The 25,078-nt window shown below is 45.3% G+C and overlaps 2 protein-coding genes and 1 non-coding gene across 3 annotated transcripts in view; 2 read left to right on the top strand and 1 right to left on the bottom strand.

Annotated features, from left to right (window-relative positions):
• Positions 1-25,078, top strand: part of RPL23A (ribosomal protein L23a) — a 130,740-nt gene that overhangs the window by 67,468 nt on the left and 38,194 nt on the right. The gene's annotated exons all lie outside the window — the stretch shown is intronic.
• Positions 1-25,078, bottom strand: part of FAM222B (family with sequence similarity 222 member B) — an 82,966-nt gene that overhangs the window by 32,387 nt on the left and 25,501 nt on the right. The gene's annotated exons all lie outside the window — the stretch shown is intronic.
• On the top strand, positions 18,060-18,166 carry LOC126025454 (U6 spliceosomal RNA). Its single transcript, XR_007501462.1, has one exon. It is a non-coding gene; the product is annotated as a U6 spliceosomal RNA (small nuclear RNA).

Consider the following 25,078-nt stretch of genomic DNA (forward strand, 5'->3'; position numbering starts at 1 on the left):
AATGATTTACGAGCTTCTCATGGAAGGGAGCAAAAGAATTGTGCAGACTGATAAGCCTGACTCCCTAGGAGGTTTACATGGCTCCTCTGTGAGTTTTTGTTTTGTTTACATGCAGTTCCTAAAATAAGAAAGTTCCCTGGGCCTTACTTCAGTGGGTGTTTACTTTAACTATAAAAACATTCTTCCAGCAAGGACTATCTCTGTTCTTTTTCTGCAGATGGAACCACTATTATGATTTTTTTTTTAAGTGAATTGCAATGGGGGGGGGCGTGAAGTGCATCTCCTTTCTCATCACACTTTCAGTTACTGAGTTTAAGGTTTAGCAGTTTCTCCTGCTTTCAGAAAACTATGGCTTCAGAAATTGGGTAATTCCTTGGATATGAGAGATAGGAAGAGTATAAAACATAAAGAGCTTCAAGTTATGACTCTCAGGTAGCATGGCAAGGGCTTTGTTATTTTTTAATTTTTATAGAGGCTCTATAGAAGTTCCTATCAGAAATTATTACATATAGGAGCTGGAGAAATAATACAGCAGGTAGGGCACTTGTCTTGCATGTGGCAAACCAGGGTTCAATCCTATATGGTCCAGAGCCCACAGGAGTAATTCCTGAGTACAAAGTTAGAAATAACCCCTAAGTATTGCCAAGTGTTGGCCAAAATCAAACAAACAAAAAAATGTATCATCTTTGAGAATTATCACACAAAAAAATTATCCTAAGAATTCCTTGCCCATACACAGCCTGGGCTCAATTCTCAGCACCCCACCATTAAGTACCTTCAGGAGTAACCTCTGACCATTGCTGGGTCTGACCACAAAACAAAACAAACAAAAAAAGAATTCTTCAGGGGCCAGAGAGATAGCACAGCAGTGTTTGCCTTGCAAGCAGCCGATCCAGGACCTAAGGTGGATGGTTCGAATACCGGCATCCCACATGGTCCCCCATGCTTGCCAGGAGGTATTTCTGAGCAGATAGCCAGGAGTAACCCCTGAGCATAGCCATGTGTGGCCCAAAAACCAAAAAAAAAAAAAAAAGAATTCTTCAGGAAGGGCTGGTTGATACACAGGTAAGGCATTTCATAAAGTCAACCTAATGTTGATACCTGGCACATCATATGGTTCCACCATGCACTATCAGAGTTTAAGTTATCAGATTTAAGTCCTGAGCATTTCCAGGAGTGGCTACCCCTGTTCCCCACAAAAGAATTTTACATTGGAAATGGCTAAATGCCTAGGAGACATCAGCTTAATCAAGTAATCAACTATTACTGGACTGTAGAGATAGTACAGTGGGTAGGGCTCTTGCCTGGCATGAGGCGGACCCAGATTCGATCCCCAGCATCCCATATGGTCTGCAGAGCCCACCAGGAGTGTTTCGTGAGTGCAAAGCCAGGAAGTAACCCTGAGCACTATCAGGTGTAGCCCAAATGACATACATATACTTAAAAAAAAAAAATTTTTTTTTGTTACTTAAAAAATTTTTTAAAAAAATCAACCGGGGGCCCGGAGAGATAGCACAGCGGCGTTTGCCTTGCAAGCAGCCGATCCAGGACCAAAGGTGGTTGGTTTGAATCCCGGTGTCCCATATGGTCCCCCGTGCTTGCCAGGAGCTATTTCTGAGCAGACAGCCAGGAGTAACCCCTGAGCACCGCCGGGTGTGGCCCAAAAACAAAAACAAAAACAAAAACAAAAAAATCAACCAGGGCAGGCGAGGTGGCGCTAGAGGTAAGGTGTCTGCCTTGCAAGTGCTAGCCAAGGAAGGACCGCAATTCAATCCCCCGGCGTCCCATATGGTCCCCCCAAGCCAGGGGCAATTTCTGAGCGCTTAGCCAGGAGTAACCCCTGAGCATCAAACAGGTGGCCTGAAAAACCAAAAAAAAAAAAAAAAAAATCGACAAATAATCCTTTTTTTTTTGGCCACAACGGGCAGCGGTCAGGAGGCCGGGATTCGAACCAACGTCAGTCCTGGGTTGGCTGCTTGCAAAGCAAATGCCCTACAGCTGTTCTATCTCTCCGGCCCGTCAAATAATTCTTAAAAACTGAAATTATACAATGAAGTACAAGTATCACTCCCATAATATTCCTGCTGAAAAATGCATACTCTAAACTGACCATGAGAAACCATGAGACAATCCTAAATTGAAGGCTTTCCTCAAAACAACTAAACAGCACATCCTGAAAGTCATCCTTGCCTGAATAAGAATTCCAGGCTAAAGAGGAGACCAAGACACAAATAAATATAAAGAACTGTGCTCATCCAGATTCTTTTAAGGACTTCACTGCTACAGCTTAGCAACATTTGACTAGTGGACTGCTACAACTACCTACATTTAATGAGTGGGAGCTGAGAATGACACGCCAGTAATTTATCGATGTGATTTCCTAGTTTTGATTGTTGTGGAACGGCCCGTAAGCATCAAGTTAGCAACTTCCTCCCAAACGACCTAAAGAAGGAAGATAACTAGTTGTACTCTACTACATGTAGCTTTCTTCCTATCGCCTTTTTCTCCTCCCTTCTCTCTCCTTACCCCTTTTCCACTTGTGTTTGCGTCACACCCAGCAGTGCTCCGTGATCACTCGTGGTGGGGCTAGGGAGAGTATATGTGGTGCTTGGGAATCAAATCCTGGTCAGCAAAGCAAGTGTCCTACCCACTCTACAGTTCTGTTAACTTCTTTCTTTCTTTCTTTTTTTGTTTTGGGGTTACTCCTGGCTCTGCGCTCAGGGGTTACTCCTGGCTCTACGCTCAGAAATCACTCCTAGCAGGCTGGGGACTATATGGGATGCTGGAATTCGAACCACCATCCTTCTGCATGCAAGGCCAAAAAAAACGCTACCTCCATGCTCTCTCCAGCCCCCTGTTAACTTATTTCTGAAGTAGTAAATAGCTACAGAGGATGGTTTCTGCCACCTAGGTTTCCTGTATCTTTCTTACTCTATGCCATTTGGGGAGGGGGCCAAGGCACGAGGGAGATGATTTAAACCATAGCCAGCATTGCTCAGGATTATCTCCTGAAAGTGTCCAGGATACCATATGTGGTGTTGAAGACTGAAGTGGGAGAAGCTCTGTGCAAAACAACTGCTTTATCTCTGTACTATTCTCCCCATTTATTTTTTTGTGTGTGGGGAGGCCACACCTGGCAGTACTCTTAACACTGATTTGAGTAACATTCTAGTACTTATACTTCACATTCTTTTTTTGTGGGGGGTTACACCCACAAAGCCCTGTGCTTGAGGATTACTCCTGGCAGGCTCGGGGGACCATATGGGATGCTGGGAATCAAACCAGGATCTATCCAGGGTTGGCCGCGTGCAAGGCAAATGCCCTACCACTCTGCTATCTCTCCGACCTATACTTCACATTCTCTCCCAACTCTGATCTATTAATGCCACCTCTATGATGCATTCATAATTCATGAGACCTTTATTTATTTTTTGTTTTTTTGAACACACCCAGCAGCGCTTGGGTTACTCCTGGCTCTACGCTCAGAAATCGCTCCTGGCAGGCTCAGGGGATGATATGGGATGCCGGAATTCAAACCACCCACAGTCCTTCTGCATGCAAGGCAAATGCCTTACCTCCATGCCTTACCTCTCCAGCCCTGTAACTCCACCCTGGATTTAGGTGTATCTATCTGAGACCCGCCTATTTCTGGGAGGGGTCTTGGGAACCGGATATCACCTTAACCTTACCTGCAAGACCCCTCCCATTCCGGAGAGTGGTCTTGGAAGGTTATATAAGGCCTTTGACCCAGGGGATTAGGCCCTTTTGGTCTTTTGCCAGCTTGGAGGTCAAAGGGAAGATGGCTGAAAGGAGTTAAGACGCAGGGCTAGCTAAGAATGGCTGAATGCTTAATTGGCTATGATATAGGCCACACATGTGGTGGATAGGGTATGAATAAAGCTGGTACTTCCTGAAACCTGATTGTGAGTGAGATTTCTACCTGCCACTCTCAGACCCACCAGCTGAAGGGGTTGCAGAGCCACATGGCCTGGGATGGCAGAGAAAGGTCCCTCCATCCATCCATCTCCATCCAGCACCATCATTAATTAACACTACACAGCCCCATCATGAGACCTTTATTAAATTTTTTTATTTGGGCCCGGAGAGATAGCACAGAGGCATTTGCCTTGCAAGCAGCCGATCCAGGACCTAAGGTGGTTGGTTCGAATCCCGGTGTCCCATATGGTCCCCCATGCCTGCCAGGAGCTATTTCTGAGCAGACAGCCAGGCGTAACCCCTGAGCACCGCCGGGTGTGGCCCAAAAACCAAAAAAAAAATTTTTTTTATTTATTTTTATTTTTGGGTCACACTTGGCTGTACTCAGAAGTTACTTCTGGCTCTTCACTCAGGAATCACTCCTGGCAGGCTAAGGGACCCTATGGGATGTGTCGGGGATGAAACTTGGGTCAGTTGTGTACAAGGCAAGTAAGTACCTTACCTGCTGTGTTATCGCTTTGGCCTCACAGGAGACATTTTTACTGGAAGGAGAATTTTATTTTTTATTTATTTATTTATTTATTTATTTATTTATTTATTTATTCATTTTTGGTTTTTGGACAACACCCAGTGACGCTCATCGATTACTCCTGGCTATGCACTCAGAAATCGCTCTTGGCTTGGGGGACCATATAGGATGCCGGGGATTGAACTGCGGGTTGTCCTGGGTCAGTCGCGTGCAAGGCAAAAACGCCTTAACTGCGCCACCGCTCTGCTCCGGCCCCTTCTTTTTTCTTTGGAAGGAGAATTTTAGTTTTAGAAAGGCTCCAAAGGAATTATCTATTATGGGTGGAGCACATCTTTTGCATACAGGAAACCCCAGTTGGACACCTTAGACTCAACATGGTTCCCTGACCACCACCCACTGACAGTTCCAGGAGCAATCCCTCAAAATGCTAGGAGTAGCTCCTGAGCTCTGACAGGTGTAAGAAAAAGTTGTCTTGGTAGGATCCAGTTCAATGGTAAAGCACTTGCCTTGCTCTTGAGAGGCCCTGAATCAGAAGGAGAGAGGAAAGGAGGGAGGTAAAGGTCTACAGTAAAGGAAGTTCTATTAATGATTTTTCTTCAGGCTTGGAATTCTCACTAGTATTCCTTGCCTTGGTTCTTTTTGCTACACAGACTCCCTGAACAAACCTCAGCAAAGCCCCACTATTGCTTAATAAAATGTCTTGTTATATCTTTTGGAGTTAACAGAGTTCTAACACTTTCCTCCCATTATATACAAAGTTTCAAATGACAGCATAAACTTTATCTCCAGACTTGCTAAAAGTACTATGAAAACTAGCTTCTCACTTTGACACCAACAGCAGCTGGTAGGCTGTGGTTATTCTACAACAGGGGTTTTCATTGAAGAGTTTAGCTCAGTAGCAGTAACAAAGAATAATACCCTCAAATGGCTAAAACATCAAAAACAAACATAGCAGGCCCAGGAGATGACTCAAAGGACTGCAGGATATGGTTTGCATGCATGCAGGAGTTCTGAGTTCAATCCAGAATCCCTGACATCTTACAATGCCTGAGCACCGCTGGTGTTCTTCCCCACCCCAAATTTATTAAAATAAAATGCAAGCAGAATGGGCCAGAGCAATAGCACAGCGAGTAGGGTGCTTGCCTTACACATGGCGGACCTGGGACCAATCCAGATTCAATCCCAGGCATTCCATATGTTTCCTCCAACCCTGCCAGGAGCAATTTCTGAGTGCAGAGCCAGGAGTAAAGGTAGCCTCTGAGTGCTGCTGGGTGTGGCCCAACCCCCCCCCCCCCGGCCCCCATGCAAGGAAATGGTTATAATCTTACAATCAGCACATACTGCTATGAATGAGTTTCACCTCAGTCTATTCTATGATAAATAGCAGGAAATACAGCAATTAATAATCACAGAATATAAAAATCCTGGGGCAGGAAAGATAACATAGTGGTAGGTCATTTGCCTTGCAAGCGGCCAACCCAGGATCGACAGCGATTTGAATCCCAGCATCCTATATGGTCTCCCATGCCCGCCAAGAGTGATTTCTGAGCAGAGAGCCAGGAGTAATCGGGTGTGGCCCAAAAACAAAAACAAAAACAAAAAAAAAACAAACAAACAAAAAAAAAGGAATATAAAAATCCATTAAGAGCAAAGAGATATTAGCGGTTTAGGTGACTGCCTTGAATACGGCAGGCTCTCTCATTCAGTCCCCTAGCACTATATATGATTCCCAAGCTCTTGAGCAGTCAAGAGTAAGTCCAGAGCATCGCTGGGTGTGACTCCCCCAAAAAAGTTACTAAGACTGCTCCGAAAGTATTATTTTAAATATGTTCCTGGGGGCCAGGAAGATAATACAGGGGAGTTAGGTTCTTTTGGCTAACTTGGTCTGGTATTCTATATGTTCACTCATCCCTCTACAGGAGTGATTACTTAACACAAGTCATAAGCCCTGAATACCACTGGGTGTGATCCCCTTTGCCAAAAAAAAATAATAATAATAAAAATATGTTTTAATTATAAGATAGATTATTTTTTTGTTTTTTTGTTTTTGTTTTTTTTTTTTTGGTTTTTGGGCCACACCCAGCGGTGCTCAGGGGTTACTCCTGGCTGTCTGCTCAGAAATAGCTCCTGGCAGGCACAGGGGACCATATGGGACACCGGGATTCGAACCAACCACCTTTGGTCCTGGACCTGCTGCTTGCAAGGCAAACGCCGCTGTGCTATCTCTCCAGGCCCATAAGATAGATTTTTATAATATATTCATTTACCTTTTTGGGAGGGATTTGGGGCCACACTGGTGGCACTCATCCTGGTTCTGCGCTCAGAAATCACTCCTGTCAGGCTCAGGGGACCAAATGAAGGGATCAAACCCAGGTCAACCATGTGCTAGGACTAGGCAAACACCCTACTGGCTGTGCTATAACTCTGGCCCCTTCATTTACCTTTTAAAAGCTTGAAAAAAGAAATAATTTCAGGGAGGTAAAAGTATAATGTGTCATTCTGGTTATTAAAATACATCAAGCTCATACTTTATTCAGCATTGGGATAACTGCAGCCAAAAAACTGACTGCAAGTAATTATCACCACTATCTGCAATAGAAGTTAATTGGACATAATTGAACTGACGCCCTAATGCAACTGGCGAAGAGCCCACCCCTCCTGCTCCTTCAATCTGCAAATGAAATTGCTAATGATAATTTGTGGACAAACAAGAAAATGCTCTCATGGTTTCCTCAATGCAAATCACTCAGCAATTTCAGCTAATGCCCGACATATTGGGCCAGGAGAAAATCATTAACCAGTGCTTTCTTTGATAAGGAGAAATTTTAACAATAGCCAAATATTAAGGCTTCAAGGTTGCTGAGGATTGATGGCATTTTTCATGGAACCCTAAAGCAGTGGAGCGTGATCATTCTAGTACCACATATGAAATTGCTCCCTCTGCCACTAGCAGGTAGCAGCAGCAGTAAGAAGAGGCATTATGCAAAGCTGAGAGCTACTATTACACTAATAATTTATCTTCTTGTAAAAGAAACCTTGGTAATCTCATTTTTAGATAGGTAAGTGACACCACTGATCTGCTTCAATAGCAAAGATTAAATCACTGCTGAATGGACTTTGGAGTTGATAGATTCCTGCTCTCTGGCTCATTTGACTTCAATTCAAGCCAAAATTGTGCCCTTTCCCCTGGAATCTAGTATCGGACTCTGCTTTTCACAGACCCTATGTATATAATCTGAGACTGATTCATAAGAGCATTATGACTTCTTAGGAAGGCACTATGTTTTACAGGAGAAACCTGTTCTCTTCATAGTAATACCAATATGTAAAACAGGCAAAGATAGGTAGGTATCTTGCTTGCTTGTAGGGGGGGCGGGGAAGAAGAGGGTACAAAAAAGAAAAAAGGATAAAGTGGTCCCTCTGCTTCCTTTTTTTCTTTTGCTTTTTGTACCACATTTGGCAGTGCTGGCCAGTAGGGGAGTCATTACTGGTACTGCTAACGAGGACCATGTAGGGCTAATGTTGACACAGAAAGGCCCTCGCTTGCAAAGTTTGCACTTCAACACTTAGATTCATCTCTCTGGCCCTGCATACTTTTCCTTAGTTTTCTTTTTGGTTCTTGAACCATACCCCAGGTGCTCAGAGCTTACTCCTCACTTAGGGAACCATATGGAGTGTTAGGGATCAGACCTAGGTTGGCTAAGTGCAAATGTGCAAGGCAAGCATCTGAACTGTTGTTGTATTATCTTTCCAGTCACTGATTTCACTTTTTTTTTTTATTTCCCTTTCTTCCCTATCTTCTTTTTTTTCCCTTCTCTATCTTCTTTTCTTTTTGTTTTAGTTTTCAGCAATGTTCAGGGTTTATTCCTGACTCAGCATTCAGAGATGACTCCTAAGGTTCCTGGCAGGCTTTAAGAACCATATGTGGTGCTAGGGAATAAAATCTGGGTCAGATGTGTGTAAGGCAAGCACTTACCCAACTATACTATTTCTCTGGTCTTTTTTTTTTTTTTTTTTTTTTGGTTTTTGGGTCACACCCAGCAGTGCTCTGCGGTTACTCCTGGCTCTCTGCTCAGAAATCGGTTTTGGCAGGCATAGGGAACCATATAGGATGCCGGGCTTCAAACCACCATCCTTCTGCATGCAAGGCAAATGCCCTACCTCCATGCTATCTCTCTGATCCCTGGTTCCTTGTTTTAATTTAAATATATATATATGTGTGTATATATATGCATATATATATATATATATATATATATATATATATATATATATATTTAAAAGAAAATAATGGCCCCTGGTAGCCCAACTGGGTTGATACCTCTGTGGCATTCTCAAGAAAGGAGGGTGGGGTATAGATTCCCCTTTCTGGTAAACTAGAACAGCCCAAAGCTACATCTCGCACCCTCTATAGAAATGGCCCAGCAAGGCCAAGGATATTTGTTTCTGTTTTCCCCATATTTTTCTGGGCCTATGCAAACAACAGCGGTGGCCACTGTCACACTTTTTTTTTTTTGTTTGTTTGTTTGTTTTGGGGCCACACCTGGCGGTGCTCAGGGGTTACACCTGGCTGTCTGCTCAGAAATAGCTCCTGGCAGGCACGGGGGACCATATGGGACACCGGGATTCCAACCAACCACGTTTGGTCCTGGATCGGCCTCTGTGCTCTCTCTCCAGGCCCCAAAAACTAGCTTTAAAGTTTAAGTTGGGGCCAGAGATAAGATACTTTATGTCCAGTTCTGGAGAGATAGCATGAAGGTAGGGGCGTTTGCATTGCATGCAGAAGGACGGTGGTTCGAATCCCAGCATCCCATATGGTCCCCTGTGCCTCCCAGGAGTGATTTCTGATTGCTCCTGAGTACTACTGGCTGTGACCCAAAAAAGAAAAAGAAAAAGATACTTTGTGTCCTATCTTACCACTGTTGAGGTCAGAACAATAATAGCACAGTGAGTAGGGCCCTTGTGTTGCACATGGCCGACCTGGATTCCATCCTCGTCACCACATATGGTCCAGTGAGCCAGAATTAAGCCCCAGCACAACTAGGCGTAACCCACAAACAAAACAAACACACAACTTAATTTCCTGGGGCATTTTAAGGGTTGGAAGGAAGCACAACTTCTGGGAGCCTGGTTTGATCCTGGCACCACCAAGTCCCTCAAGTACTGCTAGGACCCATCCCTACTCAAAGTATCACTGTATATGACCCCAAATAGAAACAAACACCACAGTACAAGCAACCCATCCCTCTAATAGTAGTCATCATCACATCAACATCATCAACAAGAGGAAGGAATTAAATAGATAGTATAGCAAAGTTATAGCAGGTAGATTGTTTGCCTAGCATGTGGCCAACACTGGTTCAATCCTAGCATCCCATATAGTCCCCCAAGCATCGCCAGGAGTGATTCCTGAGCAAAGAATCAGGAGTAACCCCTGAGCACCTCCAGGTGTGGCCCAAAAACCAAAATAAGTTAAATAAATCAAATTATCAACAAGGAAAAGCATTTTTTTTTTTTGGGAAAAGCATATTTTTAAAGAGTGAAATGGGTAGGGATTTTGACTTGCACATGGCAGACCCAAGTTTGATCCTCAACTTCCCATGCAGTCCCGTCCCCCACCCCCCACCCCCACCCCCGCCTGCCAGGACAGATTTCTGAGCACAGAGCCAAGAGTAACCCCTGTGCACTGCTGGGTGTGGCCCAAAAACAAAAACAAAAACAAAAAAGAGGAAAGGAATTAAAAAAAAAGAAAAAAAGAAAAGCTAAGTATAATCCAAGCTCAGGGATATAATGCACTCATGGTTTCTTGATTGAGCAGAAGTAAAAAGAAAGCCTTGGGCCCGGAGAGATAGCACAGAGGTGTTTGCCTTGCAAGCAGCCGATCCAGGACCAAAGGTGGTTGGTTCGAATCCCGGTGTCCCATATGGTCCCCCGTGCCTGCCAGGAGCTATTTCTGAGCAGACAGCCAGGAGTAACCCCTGAGCGCAGCCGGGTGTGACCCAAAAACCAAAAAAAAAAAAAAAAAAAAAAAGAAAGAAAGCCTTTATGGTCTCTGTGTTCAACCAGAAAATCCCAGTTTAAAAAGCACAGGAAAGGGGGCCAGAGAGATAGCATGGAAGTAAGTCAGAAGGTCATCGGTTTGAATCCCGGCATCCCATATGGTCCCCCGTGCCTGCCAGGAGCAATTTCTGAGCATGGAGCCAGGAATAACCCCTGAGCACTGCGGGGTGTGGCTCAAAAAACCACGCACGTACGCACACGCGCACAGGAAAGGAAAAAATAAAATCATAAATGGCTAGTGTACACACACACACACACACACACACACACACACACACACACACACACAAGCACAGGAAAGGAAAAAAGAATAAAATCTTAAATGGCTAGTGTACATGAGACCCTGGATTGGATTCCCAGCAAACACAACACACCCCACCCCTCCCATTACCACCACCCCTCCCCCAGGAAATAAACACTGTAGCTAGACATGTAGTTTTAGGGACCGAAGAGATAGCACAGCATTCCGCCGACACAGGATTCTGGCATCCCATATGGTCCCCTGAGCCTGCCAGGGGCAATTTCTGAGCGTAGAGCTAAGAGCATTGCCAGTTGTGATCCAAAAACTAAAATTAAAAAAAAAAAAAAAAAAAAAAAGTAGTTTTAGGGGCTGTAGAGATAGTACAGCAGGTAGGATGCTTACCTTGCACTTGCCAACCTGGGTTTGATCCCTGGCAATCTATATGGTCCCCAGAGCCAGGAGAAACCCTTGAATTGATACCAGGTTTGGTTCGAAATCATCATAATGATAATAATATGGTCTTGGAAATACCTGGATTGTACATGTCTGTCTCTTTGCCATTTTACATAGACAATCAAGAACTGATTTTTCTCCGATCAGAAATGAACCCCCACATTCTGCTCATAAAATATAACCCAGGGGGCTTGAGAGATAGCACAGCGGTAGAGTATTCATCTGACCCCAAGACGAACCTGGGTTCTATTCCTAGCATTCCATATGCCCCCCCCCCCAGCCTGACAGGAGCAATATCTGAGCCCAGATCACTGCTGGGTGTGGCCAAAACAAAACAAAACAAAAACCACACAATCCAATCCATGAGAAAATCTGATCTACTCAGCCCAGTGTTTCTGTCCAAGAATTCAGCAGCACTAAAAATTTGGGGGTGGAGAGAAATGATGGCATTTGGGCCACACCCATCAGTGCTTAAGGGCTACTCCTGGCTTAATGCTTGGAGGGACCATTTTCTCTAACTCCAACATTAAACAAAATAAATCGGTGATCAAGGGTTACTCCAGGCAGGCATGGGGAGGAAGGGGGAAACCATATGGGATGCTGGGATTCAAATCACCGTTGGTCCTAGGTCGGCTGCTTGCAAGGCAAATGCCCTACCTTTGTGCTATCTCTCAGGCCTAAATCTTCAATTTGGACCTCCCTTTATACCTCCTCTTTTACCACCAACAGTTCATTCTGAACCTTCTTTCTTTCTTTTTTTGGTTTTTGGGTCACACCGGCAGCGCTCAGGGATCACTCCTGGCTCTATGCTCAGAAATCACTTCTTGCAGGTTCAGGGGACCATATGGGATGCCGGGATTCGAACCACGGTCTTTCTGCATGCAAGGCAAACACCTTACCTCCATATCTCTCAGGCCCCTGAACCTTCTTTTAATGAAAATGGCATCTTGGTTTTGAATTTTCTTTACTACTAAGATAAATAAAAATAGCTTTTCAGGCTAGAGGCAAAAAATTTTTAAATCATTTCAAACTGAGATCATGAAAGTAGTTCTTGGAGAAAAAGAGTTAAATATATTTGAAACTCAGAAGGAAAATGACCTCTGGATCTGCTTTACTTGACAGACACTCTCAGGGCATCAGTTTTCTCTCCTTGGAGAAATGCTGAGATCACAAATGAACTGCTTATTTAATTCAATGGTGATACTGATCCAAAAGTAAAAATATTTATGTTAATACTTGAAATAATTCTTGGACTAAAGAAGCTCTTGTCTTAGTCTTTTGTGAGTTGTTATAAAAGTATGCCCTACAACCCCATACTTCGTTTATGCTTAATTTCAAAGTGTAATATATACTCAAGGTACCAAGAATTCCTTAAAGCAAGCTCAGGCTTTCTCTATTTTACTTCTATAAAAATAGCATTTACAGGGGGCTAAAATGATAGCATAGCTGCGGGGCATTTGCTGTGCATGTAACCAATCTACTGTTGGATCCCCGGCACCTCATATGGTGCCCTGAGCCTCACCAGGAGAGATCCCTGAGCAGAGAGCCAGGGTTAAGGCCAGAGCACCACTAGGTGAGCCTGTCCCTCCCCTCAAAAAAATTTTTTTTAATTAAAAATCTGAATTTGCTGATAATGAAATGTCTTTAAGATTGAAATATTTTTTTTATTTTATTTATTTATTTATTTTTAGTTTTTCGAGCCTCACCCGTTTGATGCTCAGGGGTTACTCCTGGCTAAGCACTCAGAAATTGCCCCTGGATTGGGGGGACCATATGGGACGCCGGGGGATTGAACCGTGGTCTTTCCTTGGCTAGCGCTTGCAAGACAGACACCTTACCTCTAGCACCACCTCGCCAGCCCCAAGATTAAAGTATTTTTAATCTGGTCAAACAGGATTGTCATTTGTTCAGAGGAGAAGGAAACAAAGGTTCGGATTCTAAAAATAAATGAGCAATATGGGGACTAGGTTTAATAACAAAACATACCAAAAAGGGGGGATTAAACTTTATACTGCTAAACAAATCTGTTTTGAGGTCTCTAACAGTCTCATAAGTGCAGTATCAAACACACTCAGAGTAATTAATTCAGTGGACTTTTCCCCTTTCACTGCCAGATTGAACAACTCCAAGGATAATCTCCTTCACTCTCCCAGGGCTCAGTTAGAAGATTCATTATTTATGCCCTCAATTATTTACTCTGTCCTATTTTTCCATCCATCCAGGGCCAAGGGCAGTGTTATCATTGGCATGTTTCCAAAATGAATGCCTTAGTTCACTGAGTTATTAGCAAGAAAACTAAAATTAATCAAGTACAATGGTATCAATATTGAAGAGCAACCCTACCCATCACTCAACCCAGAAGAAAACTACGTCTACTGACTCTGGTTACCAAAAGCTGTTATCTCTGATGAATTGAGGTACACACATTTTTTTAAGTCAGAGTAACAATGAGGATTCTTACCTCCCACTTACTCCCCATCCTATTCTGGGGGTCACACACAAGGGTCCCACAGGGTCTCACATAAGCAAGGCAAATATGCTACCACTAAGCAACAACCCCGGTAACAAAAGCGATTTTTTAGGGAAGTGAGGGAAAGGACACCAGTAATACTGAGAAGAAATGCAGTGTCAGGGATCAAATACCCCAGACTCCTGTGTGCAAAACTTGTGCTTATTAAGACCACTGAATGAACTATTTAGGTATCTCTCCATCCCAACAAGGATTCTTTTTTTGGGGGGAGGGAGAAATAACAGGTAGTCCTCGGGAGTGACTTACTCCTGGCTCTGAGCTCAGGAATCACTTTGGGGGACCATATGGGATGCTGGGGATTGAACAAGGGTCAGCTGCATGCAAGGCAAATGCTTTAGCAGCTATGCTATTGCTCTGGCCCCTCCTTATTTTGGGTTTGGGGCCACACCCAGCAGTACTCAAGGGTTACTCCTGTCTCTGGGCTCCGAAATCCCTCCTAACAATCCTTAGGATAGGCCACGTGCAAGGCAAATGCTATCACTCAGGTTTCAACCAACAAGGATTTTTAAAGGGCAGTATGATCAGAAAGGCTGACCTGCAAACTACTGAAGACTAAGCTGACTGAGATGCACTTTGCCTAGAGACCATTCATTAGAAAGGGTTCAGAAACTCATCAGCAATCAATTTGAAGTTCTCATCTGTGAGCAGATAAGATCTACCCTCTAGATTCAAACTCACAGTAAACAACTTCCTCAAAAGATTCAGCTTCCAAGAGTCAAGCCCTGGGGAAAGGGGTTGTGCTTAAACATGAAAAATACTGTCTCTGGCAACATGAATGACAAGGTTGAAAACTACCCCAGCCACATCTCCATATGAATACATTTGATCTCAAAATAAGTCACGGATGGAGCAGCATTCCTAAACCTTTTTGCCTTTAATGCTTTTGCACTATATGCAAGCTTTTTCCCAACTTCAGACTTTACAATGCTACAACAGGTTATTATGAGTGCCAAACAATGCCAAGGGCCCAATCTTCTCTTTCACTTTCTCAAGGGAATCATTTTAGAATGGGGGATTGGGCTTACATCTCCCTTTAGAGAGAACACAGGGCCCTTTTTCTGAACACATTCTAAACTGTGACTCAGAAGTAAGCAAAGTGAATAAAAACAGACTGCTTGTTTGAGAATATTAAGTCAGCTACTTTAACCTCAGCAACACCACATGTTCTCTCAATATAAGAGATAACATGGAGGTAAGGCGCTTGCCTTTCATGCAGGATGGTGGTTCAAATCCTGGCATCCCATATGGTTCCCTGTGCCTGCCGGGGGCGATTTTTGAGCATAGAGCTAGGAGTAACCCCTGAGCGCTGCCGGATGTGACCAAAAAAAAAAAACAAACAAAAAAAGAAATTATGAACAGTTATGGTTTCATGTCATTTTCATAAAGAAATCCAAATCTGGGGCCAGAGCAATAGCACAACGGAAGGCCATTTGCCTTGCACACTGCAGACTGGAGATGGATCGGGTTCGATCACTGGGATCCCAGATGTCCCCTGAGCCTGCCAGGAGCGATTTCTGAGCACAGAGCCAGGAGTAGCCTGAGAACCACTGGGTGTGCCCCACCCCCCACCCCCTGCAAAAAAAGAAATCCAAATCTGAGGATTTTCATCTGCCTTAGATGTGATTTTGAGATCAGTACTGATACACCTATGATTATTTCTATACATATGGCCTTTCTGTCTCCTGGGGAGAGAATTCTTTGGGGAAATCACTGAACTAACCAGGCAAAATACTGATTAAACAAATTAGTCAAGAAACAAAAATTTAAAAAAATTAAGTGAGCCAATTATGCTACGACTCTACAGAGCTGTCCCATCATCCGTATGTGTCCTTTAAACTACATGCTTTCACCTTAAAGTGTTCCTTATTGGTTAAGGACAGTAAATCCACGCAAAGAAGACACTTTAATGCAGTTAAGACTATAGTGAAAAAACAGTTCCAGGTATTATAAATTCTGACTTCAAAATCGAACTTCAGTCTGAACCATCACTGATCACTAAACCTAGATTACAAGAATACATTCTGAATCATTTTCAATGAATATTTGGACAAAAGAGCTGTCCAAAAATTTTATATTCATCCTTTCTGGCAGGATCCTTGTCTTTATCAACAACCTCAAAATAAATTTATCCCAACACTTTCATTTAAAATGCAGGAGAGAGGGCCCGGAGAGATAGCACAGCGGCGTTTGCCTTGCAAGCAGCCGATCCAGGACCAAAGGTGGTTGGTTCGAATCCCGGTGTCCCATATGGTCCCCCGTGCCTGCCAGGAGCTATTTCTGAGCAGACAGCCAGGAGTAACCCCTGAGCACCGCCGGGTGTGGCCCAAAAAACAAAAACAAAAAAAAAAATGCAAGAGAGATAGAGGGGTGTTTGCCTTGCATGTGACCGATCAACTCAGGCACCATATACAGGCACATAAGGCTTGTCTGGGGTGATCCCTGACTACAGAGCCAGCAGAAGCACTGCTTGGTGTATCAAACACACCCCACACGCACACACACACACAATATATATATAAAACACATACATATACCCCCCAATTTAAATATATATATATCCACATTCAAGTTTCAGTAACCACAAATAAGTTTGCCCACTAGGTTTCTCCGACATGGTAGAGTACTACTACAAAGCTGGTGGCAATGTACTGGGAAGAGATGTAGTTTAGCAGAGTTAATAGCTTTCAGAATTTCTCTATCCACCACTTGACAGGGGTTGCTTCCTCTTTGCAGGAGCATCTCCTTTTTTGAATGGTTTTTACTGATGAAAGTAGTCCCAAGTAAGAAAATGGTGAAGACAGCCTCAACTGACATGAATGCAAGAGTTTAAAAAGCCCACTCTGCCCTAAACCCTTCCTTTTTTCTTTTTGCTTACTGCATCAGATGTCGCACAAGAATGAGCTCCGCTTTTCTTCTGTTCTTTCTTTCACTCCACTGCCAACCAACCCACCGACATTGACACATCAGTAAGAGATAAGAGTCGTCAACCTCCAGAGCCTGCTGCAGAGGTGAGGTGAGATGAAAAGAAAGGAAGGGAATGTAAGGTAGAAGAAGAGAAAATGCAAAATAAAAATGAACTGAGGGGACGCGGTGATCTTACTTCCCAAGCCATGTCCCTTCGGCTCACAAGGTTAAGTCGGCTGAAGTCGAGGTTGCAGTAGCAAAAGCAAGCGCACACGCACACGCACACACAGAGACACACACGCACACGCACGCACACACCTGAAGCCTCGCAAGGGAGGAGAGGTCGCTCCGCAGCGCTCCGGGGGTGGGGGCCCGAGCTCCGCCCCGCCCGCCAGGGGCAGCTCTGCCCACTCGACCCCAGCCTGGGCCGGGAGCTGGGAACGGGGCTGCGGGGTCCCGGCGGGGAGGGGGAGGCGGCGGCTCCGGCTCGGGGTGCGAGGCGCTCGGAGCACGGCCTTCCGCGGCGCGCCGACACCCCCTCCCCCAGCCGGCGGCCGCCCGCTCCCCTTCTCCGCCGCCGGAAGCCCGTCCCGCCCCCCAACTTCATCCCGTCCTCCGCGAGCCCCCGCCGGGCCTGGCAGCCAATGGCGAGCCGGGGAGCCGGCAGAGCGACTCGCCCAGCAGCCAACTGCCGAGGCCCACTGGGAGGTCAGCCGCCGGGGATAGGCCAGCTACCCGCGGCCTCGGCCCCGGCGCGGCTCCTCTTTGTTACCGCGGCCCCCCTGGCTCCGGGCCCCGCACCCCAGGAGGGGAGCCCAGCACGCCGCAGCTGGGCCAGGTGAGGTCGAGCCCCTCCGCTCCAACACCCACTCCTCCCGGGGATCAGGAACGCCCCCCCATCGGGCGGTGCATCCCAGAAAGCCACCTCCGTCCACTGCCATCACATCACCCCCGAGAGGCACGCGACAATAAAAAGGGGTCCCCCCCCCACCCCAGACCTCTGCCTCGCCCTTTTCTCAGGCTAATCCAGGGCACTCCCTCGTGTATCAATGTGTTGGCATATTCGATCAGCGGCACACATCCAGCCTGGAGGAAACTCCTGCTTCCCTTGATGGGAATGGGAGGGGTGTGATAGGAATAAATGTCCCTCTGAAGTTGCTGAGGGTTCAAGAGGAGGCAATAAATTCATCATTAAAAAAGGAAAACAAACAAAAAAGCAGCACCATAACTGGAGATACAGTACAGGTGGAAATAAGGAACCTGCCTAGCCTGGGGCCCACATGAGTTGGATTCCCAGTCACTTGATACGGTCCCCTGAGTAACTCCAGGAGTGATCCCTGAGCACTGAGCCAGTAGTAAGCCCAGAGCAAGATCAACAACTACAATAAAATTTAAAAAAAATTTTAGTGCTCGCTTCGGCAGCACATATACTAAAATTGGAACGATACAAAGAAGATTAGCATGGCCCCTGCGCAAGGATGACACGCAAATTCGTGAAGCGTTCCATATTAAAAAAAAAAATTTTTTTAAAGGACACTTGCTCCAACCTTGCCCACATACTTCTACTATATCCAACTGAACGCTAAGCTAAACCATTCCTCTAGTACAGATTTCAATACCAGTACTATCAGAAAGCAAACATCTAAATCTTGCTCAAGCCATAGACCTAAGAAAAAAGCTAGACAATTGTTGCCTATTGGAGATGGAGAGAGCATAGCCAGTACGGCGTTTGCCTTACACAAAGCCAACCCAGGGCGGACTTGGGTTCGATTCCTAGCATCCCATATGAACCCCCAAGCCTACCAGGAGTGATTTCTGAGTACAGAGAGTAACTCCCAAGTGCTACCAGGTATGTCTCCCTCAAAACAATGCTTGACCACCTTATAGCTGGCAACTTGTACCAACACTTCAATCACGAAGGTCAACATGAGGTGCATAACACGTTGGAATGGAATAAAACCAAAAATTGTACTATATATTCTCTCATACCGATGAGTCCCTACATAGGACTCGGGGGACCATATGGGAACCAGGACAGGCTGCAAGCTATCTCTCCAGCCCTATAAAAATCAACAAAAAACTTTAAATGTAAGTAGCACCCATCTCTTTTGGAGGGCCACCCTGTACTATCTTTTTTTTTTTTTTTTTTTTTTTGGTTTTTGGGCCACACCCGGTAACGCTCAGGGGTTACTCCTGGCTATGCGCTCAGAAGTTGCTCCTGGCTTGGGGGACCATATGGGACGCCGGGGGATCGAACTGTGGTCCGTCCAAGGCTAGCGCAGGCAAGGCAGGCACCTTACCTCTTGCGCCACCGCCCGGCCCCCACCCTGTACTATCTTAATTCACATCGTTTCTGTTATGTTCATGCTTTTAAAACTGTGTGCAACTGATGATGAAATCTAGCCAAGTAGATATTTTAGCAGTTCTTCCACACCTGTTAATCCCTGCATATTTTTTTAACGACAAGGGGCACCCCTCGGCCCCACGGCACCCCTGTCTGGGCTCCAGAGCTTCGAGAACCCCATAATCCCTGTATTTCTATAAATAACTTTATAGGACCCCTTCTAGGTAAAGTTTATTTTCATTTAGATTAATGTGAGGAAGGTAGTGAATAGAGGAAGTCAATTTGGATAAACTGGATCATCTAGAGTGAATTTATCACTTGCATTCCCTGCCTATGCCAGAAATATTTCTCCTGCCATATCCCAGAGAAGGTTAGAGTACAGTAAGTAGGTACTAAGCCAACTTGTCTATCTCCAGCATCCTATACAGTCTCCCAAGTCCATCAAGAATAGGGGGCCGGGCGGTGGCGCTGGAGGTAAGGTGCCTGCCTTGCCTGCGCTAGCCCAGGACGGACCGCAGTTCGATCCCCCGGCGTCCCATATGGTCCCCCAAGAAGCCAGGAGCAACTTCTGAGCGCATAGCCAGGAGTAACCCCTGAGCCTCACAGGGTGTGGCCCAAAAACCAAAAAAAAAAAAAAAAAAAAAAAAGAATAATACCAGAGCACCACCAGATATAGCCCCCAAAAAAATTTAATAAAAAAACAAGGTTAGAGTACAGTAAGCAGGTACTAGGCCAACTTGTCTATCTCCAGCATCCTATACAGTCTCCCAAGTCCATCAAGAGTAATACCTGAGCACCACCAGATATAGCCCCCAAAAAATTTTAATAAAAAAACAAAAACCAACCAAAAGAAATGCATGCCTGGGTCAACCGAAAGAGTTGCCTTGCATGCAGCCAACCCAGGTTGGATTTCTGGGATCCCAATATGGTGCTCAGAAGTAACCCTTGAGCACTGCTGAGTGTGGCCCAAAAATAAGTTATTCCTGGGGCCCGGAGAGATAGCACAGCGGCGCTTGCCTTGCAAGCAGCCAATCCAGGACCAAAGGTGGTTGGTTCGAATCCCGGTGTCCCATATGGACCTCCGTGCCTGCCAGGAGCTATTTCTGAGCAGACAGCCAGGAGTAACCCCTGAGCACCACTGGGTGTGGCCCAAAAAACAAAAAAAAAAAAAAAGTTATTCCTGAATGCAGAACTGCATGTTGTATTTTTTCATAATACTTTTTATTTTAATTGTTGTTTGTTTTTCTTTTTGTTTTTTTGGGCCACACCCAGTAGCGCTCAGGGCTTACTCCTAGCTCTGCACTCAGAAATCACTCCTGGCAGGCCTAAGGGATGGACCATATAGGATGCCGGAGATCAAGGGCCCGGAGAGATAGCACAGCGGTGTTTGCCTTGCAAGCAGCCGATCCAGGACCAAAGGTGGTTGGTTGGAATCCCGGTGTCCCATATGGTCCCCCGTGCCTGCCAGGAGCTATTTCTGAGCAGACAGCCAGGAGTAACCCCTGAGCACCGCTGGGTGTGGCCCAAAAAAACCAAAAAAAAAAAAAAGGATGCCGGAGATCAAACCCAGGTCGTATGCAAGGCAAACACCTTACCCGCTGTGCTATCACTATGGCTCCTAAATTATTTTGGTTTTTGGTTTTTGGTTTTTAGGCCACTCCCAGCAGCACTCAGTGGTTATACCTGGCTCTGAGCTCAGATATTACTCCTGGCGTGGGGGGAGGGGGGACTATATGGGATAGAACCCAAGTCATTCTCATCCAAACAAAACGTGCTATCGCTCTGGTCCCACCCTAATGCTTTTAAAACTAAAATGTTGCATCTTTTGTTATGGTTTGGGGTTCTGTTGAGAGTGAAGAGCTGGAGAAAAGAGACAAACATTATTTCTCACTGATGATAAAGGGTTAGCACATAGTAGAGAAAAAGTTTCTCACAACACACGCAGGCATACGCAGGCACTCACACACAATGAGACAGCAAACTTGTGACTCAAGCATGATTTGGCATCTTTAAATGCAGAGCCAATTCTCTTCTAGTGCCAAAGCCAATGGCTTCTCCTGTAGATAAAATGGCACAGTTCCTGAAAAAGCCCTGGACGATGTTTCCCCACAATCCTATAATCTGTCAAAAGACAGAAAACAAAAAGAAGGCTTTGCCAGCCAGAAAAAGCAAATTATAACCAACACAGAGCCAACGCTTTACTTCTGACAGAAGGAGCTTTTTCTATGCATCTTTGGAAGGAGAGAGACAAAGGAAATTTGCCATTACTCAAAAGAACCAAGGCAATACTTTTCTTTCTTTTTTCTGGGGGGAGGGGGGGTGATGGTGGTGTGTGGTGTCAGGGACTGAAGTCAGGGCCTCAAACTGCAAGGCAAGTGCTGTGCTACATCCCTGGCCCTAGGCAACTGCTAACAAGTATTATCTTTGCTAAGTCTGTTTTCTCATTACTTATATACAACTGAGAGAAAGTACAGGCATTAAAGGTGCTTGCCTTGCAAAATGGCCATCCATCACAATCTGGTACTGTGTAAGGGTCCCCTGAGGCACTGTCAGGTATGTCTCAATGCCTACCCCGACCCTTTCCAAAAATATATATATTTGCAACAATGTGGACCAAATAGAAAAGTCAATGGGCTAGAGACCATGTTTTGCATATATTCAATTCCTAGCACAGCATGGTACCCTGAGCAATACCAGGAGCAACCCTGAAGCCCAAACACCAAAGCAGACATGCAACACTGGGCTCAGTTGTAGTAAATCTGCCTTCTACATATGAGGTCCCTGGGTGCTCTCCAGCACCCCCCCCCACATCTATAGATATATAGATACACACACACATACATACATACATACATACACACACACATATGCAACATTTAAGAAAAGGACTTGATGAGCTTAAAACCAAAAAAAAATAACTTTTTTTTGTTTTGTTTTTAGGTCACACCAAGCGGCTCTCAGGGGTTACTCCTGGATCTGTGCTCAGAAATCCCTGCTGGCAGGCTCAGGGGACCATATGGGATGCCAGAAATCAAACCCAGGTCCATTTTGGGTTGGCCACATGCAAGGCAAATGACCTATCACTGTGCTATCTCTTCAACCCCAATAAAGGACTTTAATAGATGCAAAGAACTTTTACAAGAAAGAGATAAAGGGTTAAAAAAAAAAAAGAGCGAGAGCGAGAGAGAGAGAGAGAGAGAGAGAGAGAGAGAGAGAGAGAGAGAGAGAGAGAGAGAGAGAGAGAGAGAGAGAGAGATAAAAGGGGCAGGGGTGGAGCAACAGTTTAGCAGGTAGGGCACTTGCTTTGCATGGGTAGACCTGGGTTCAAACCCTAGCACCGCATATGGTCCCTCAAACCCCCGCAGGAGTAAGCCCTGAGGATCTCCAGGTGTGACAAAACAAAAAGTTTTTAATATAACCACAGTTAGAGGTTATTGAGGGTGGATATTTCCAGCACAGCTGGAGGGAATCCTGCAGTGCCAAGCATAAAACCTGCAGCCCTGACATGTAAAGCATTTACAGTCCACTAAACTACATTCCAGTTGTAAGTCTTTGGGGGAAGGGGGTACTGCGCCATGATTGAAAGTGCTCAAGGCTTACTCTTATTCCTAGCTCTGTGCCCAGAAATTATTTCTGGTATTACTGAGGGACCATATGTGATGCTGGGTATTGGGAGGCTGTTTGCCTCATGCAAGGTATGCAGTTACCTCCTGTACTATGTCTCCATCTATCCAAAGTCTTTCTGTTTTTTTTGTTGTTGTTGTTGTTGTTGTTGTTGTTTTGGTTTTTGGGCCACACCCAGCGATGCTCAGGGGTTACTTCTGGCTATCTGCTCAGAAATAGCTCCTGGCAGGCTCGGGGGACCAAATGGGACGCTGGGATTCGAAGCAACCACCTTAGGTCCTGGGTCAGCTGCTTTCAAGGCAAACACAGCTGTGCTATCTCTCCGGCCCCCTTTCTGGTTTTTTGTTTTGTTTTGTTTTTGGGTCACATCCGGCAGTGCTCAAGGGTTACTCCTGGCTCTACATTCAGAAATCGCTCCTGGCAGGCTCGGGGGACCACATGGGATGCCGAGATTCGAACCACCGTCCTTCTGCATGTAAGGCAAATGCCCTACCTCCATGTTATCTCTCTGGCCCCAGGTCTTTCTGTTTTTAAGGCTTTGTTTTCCCTGTTTTCTTTTGTTTTGCTTTTGTGCCACATCAGAAGATATTACCTGACTCTGAACTCAAGGATCAATCCTGGTGGGACTCAGGGGACCATTATGAGATGCTAGGAATTGGACCCAGGTAGACCATGTACAAGGCAAGCACCTTAACCTGTACACTATTTCTCAAGCCTTCCTGTTCCTGCCCACCACCCTTTTGTTTGGGTTGGGGGGGGGAGGGGGTCACACCCGGTGGCACTCAGGGGTTAGTCCTGGCTCTTCACTCAGAAATCGCTCCTGGAAGGCTAGGGGAACCATATGGGATGCAGGGAATCAAACCAGGGTCCATTTAAGGTTGGACACATGCTAGGCAAATGCCCAACTGCTATGCTAATGCTCCGGGACTTATTTGTTTGTTTTGCTTATTTTTGGGGTCATTCTTGGCTATGTTCAGGGCTAAATGTACTCAGGAATCACTCCTGGAGGGACTCAAGGGACCATAGGGGATGCTGGGGATTGAACCCAGGTTAGTTGCATGCAAGACAAGTTCTCTACCCAGTGTCCAATCTCTCTAGCTTTAAGTCTTTTTTTTTTTTTTTTTTGGTTTTTCAAGCCACACCCATTTGATGCTCAGGGGTTACTCCTGGCTAAGTGTTCAGAAATTGCCCCTGGCTTGGAGGAACCATATGGGACGCCAGGGGATTGAACCCTGGTCCTTCCTTGGCTAGCGCTTGCAAGGCAGACACCTTACCTCTTAGCGCCACCTCGCCAGCGCTTTAAGTCTTTTTAGCTTTCGTTTCAGTTCTCAATTTTAGGGGCCAAACTTGGCAGCACTCAGGGGTTACTCCTGGCTCTATACTCAGGAGTTGCGCCTGGCAATGCATTAAGGATCATGCAGGACGCAGGGAACTGAAACTGTGTAGGCTGCATACAATGTACAAGGCAAGTGCTCCTATATACACTATACTATCTTTCCAGCCAGTTTTTGTTTGATTTTATAACGATAGCCAACTGTGTTCAGGGCTTACTTCTATTTCTGACAAGGTGTCGGGAATATGAGGAATGTCCAGGATCAAACCCAGGTTAGTCATATGCAAGGCCTACCTACCCTCTGTTACACACGCTGTGCCCTACCCCCTGTACTATCTCTCCTATCCCACTTTTTTTAAGTCTTAATAAATCACAAGAGCAATCTCCAATAAATTAAGTTTTATCAAGTTGTTTTGGGGCTTTTTGTTGTTGTTTTTAGTTTTGGGGTCACAACCAGCTGCGCTCAGGAGTTACTCCTGGCTATGGGCTCAGAAATCGCTCCAGGCAGGATCAGGGGACCATATGGGGATGTCGGGAATCGAACCCAGGTCCACAGTGGGTCGGGCGCAAACAAGGCAAACCCCTTAATGCTTGTGAAAGTAAGACATTCAGAGATACCATTTTCCAGTTACCAAAAGCAAGTGAAAAACAAAGTAGAAGTAGAATTTTATGAAAGAAACCTAATCTTGTCCTTTATACAAAAACAATAAATAATGGGAGCTATTAAATTCCAAAAAAGTTCAATTCCAACCTATGTAAACTAAGAACATCTCATGTCAATTTGTCTCAAACTAGCAAGACACAGATCACTACAGACCACACACACACACACACACACACACACACACAAAACCACCACCACCACCATCACCATCACTATCACTACTCTCTCCCAACATGACAACTGAGCTGTCAGCAGAATAAATTTTTTTTGGGTTTTTTGGGGGGTTTTGTTCACAACCAGCAGCGCTCAGGGGTTACTCCTGGCTCTGTGCTCAGAAATCTCGCCTGGCAGGCACGGGGGACCATATGGGATGCCGGGATTTGAACCACCGTTCTTTTGCATCCAAGGCAAACGCCTTACCTCCATGCTATCTCTCCAGCCCTAAAATTTTAAATATATC

This window comes from Suncus etruscus, chromosome 1, assembly GCF_024139225.1.
Source record: "Suncus etruscus isolate mSunEtr1 chromosome 1, mSunEtr1.pri.cur, whole genome shotgun sequence".
Taxonomy (NCBI): domain Eukaryota; kingdom Metazoa; phylum Chordata; class Mammalia; order Eulipotyphla; family Soricidae; genus Suncus; species Suncus etruscus.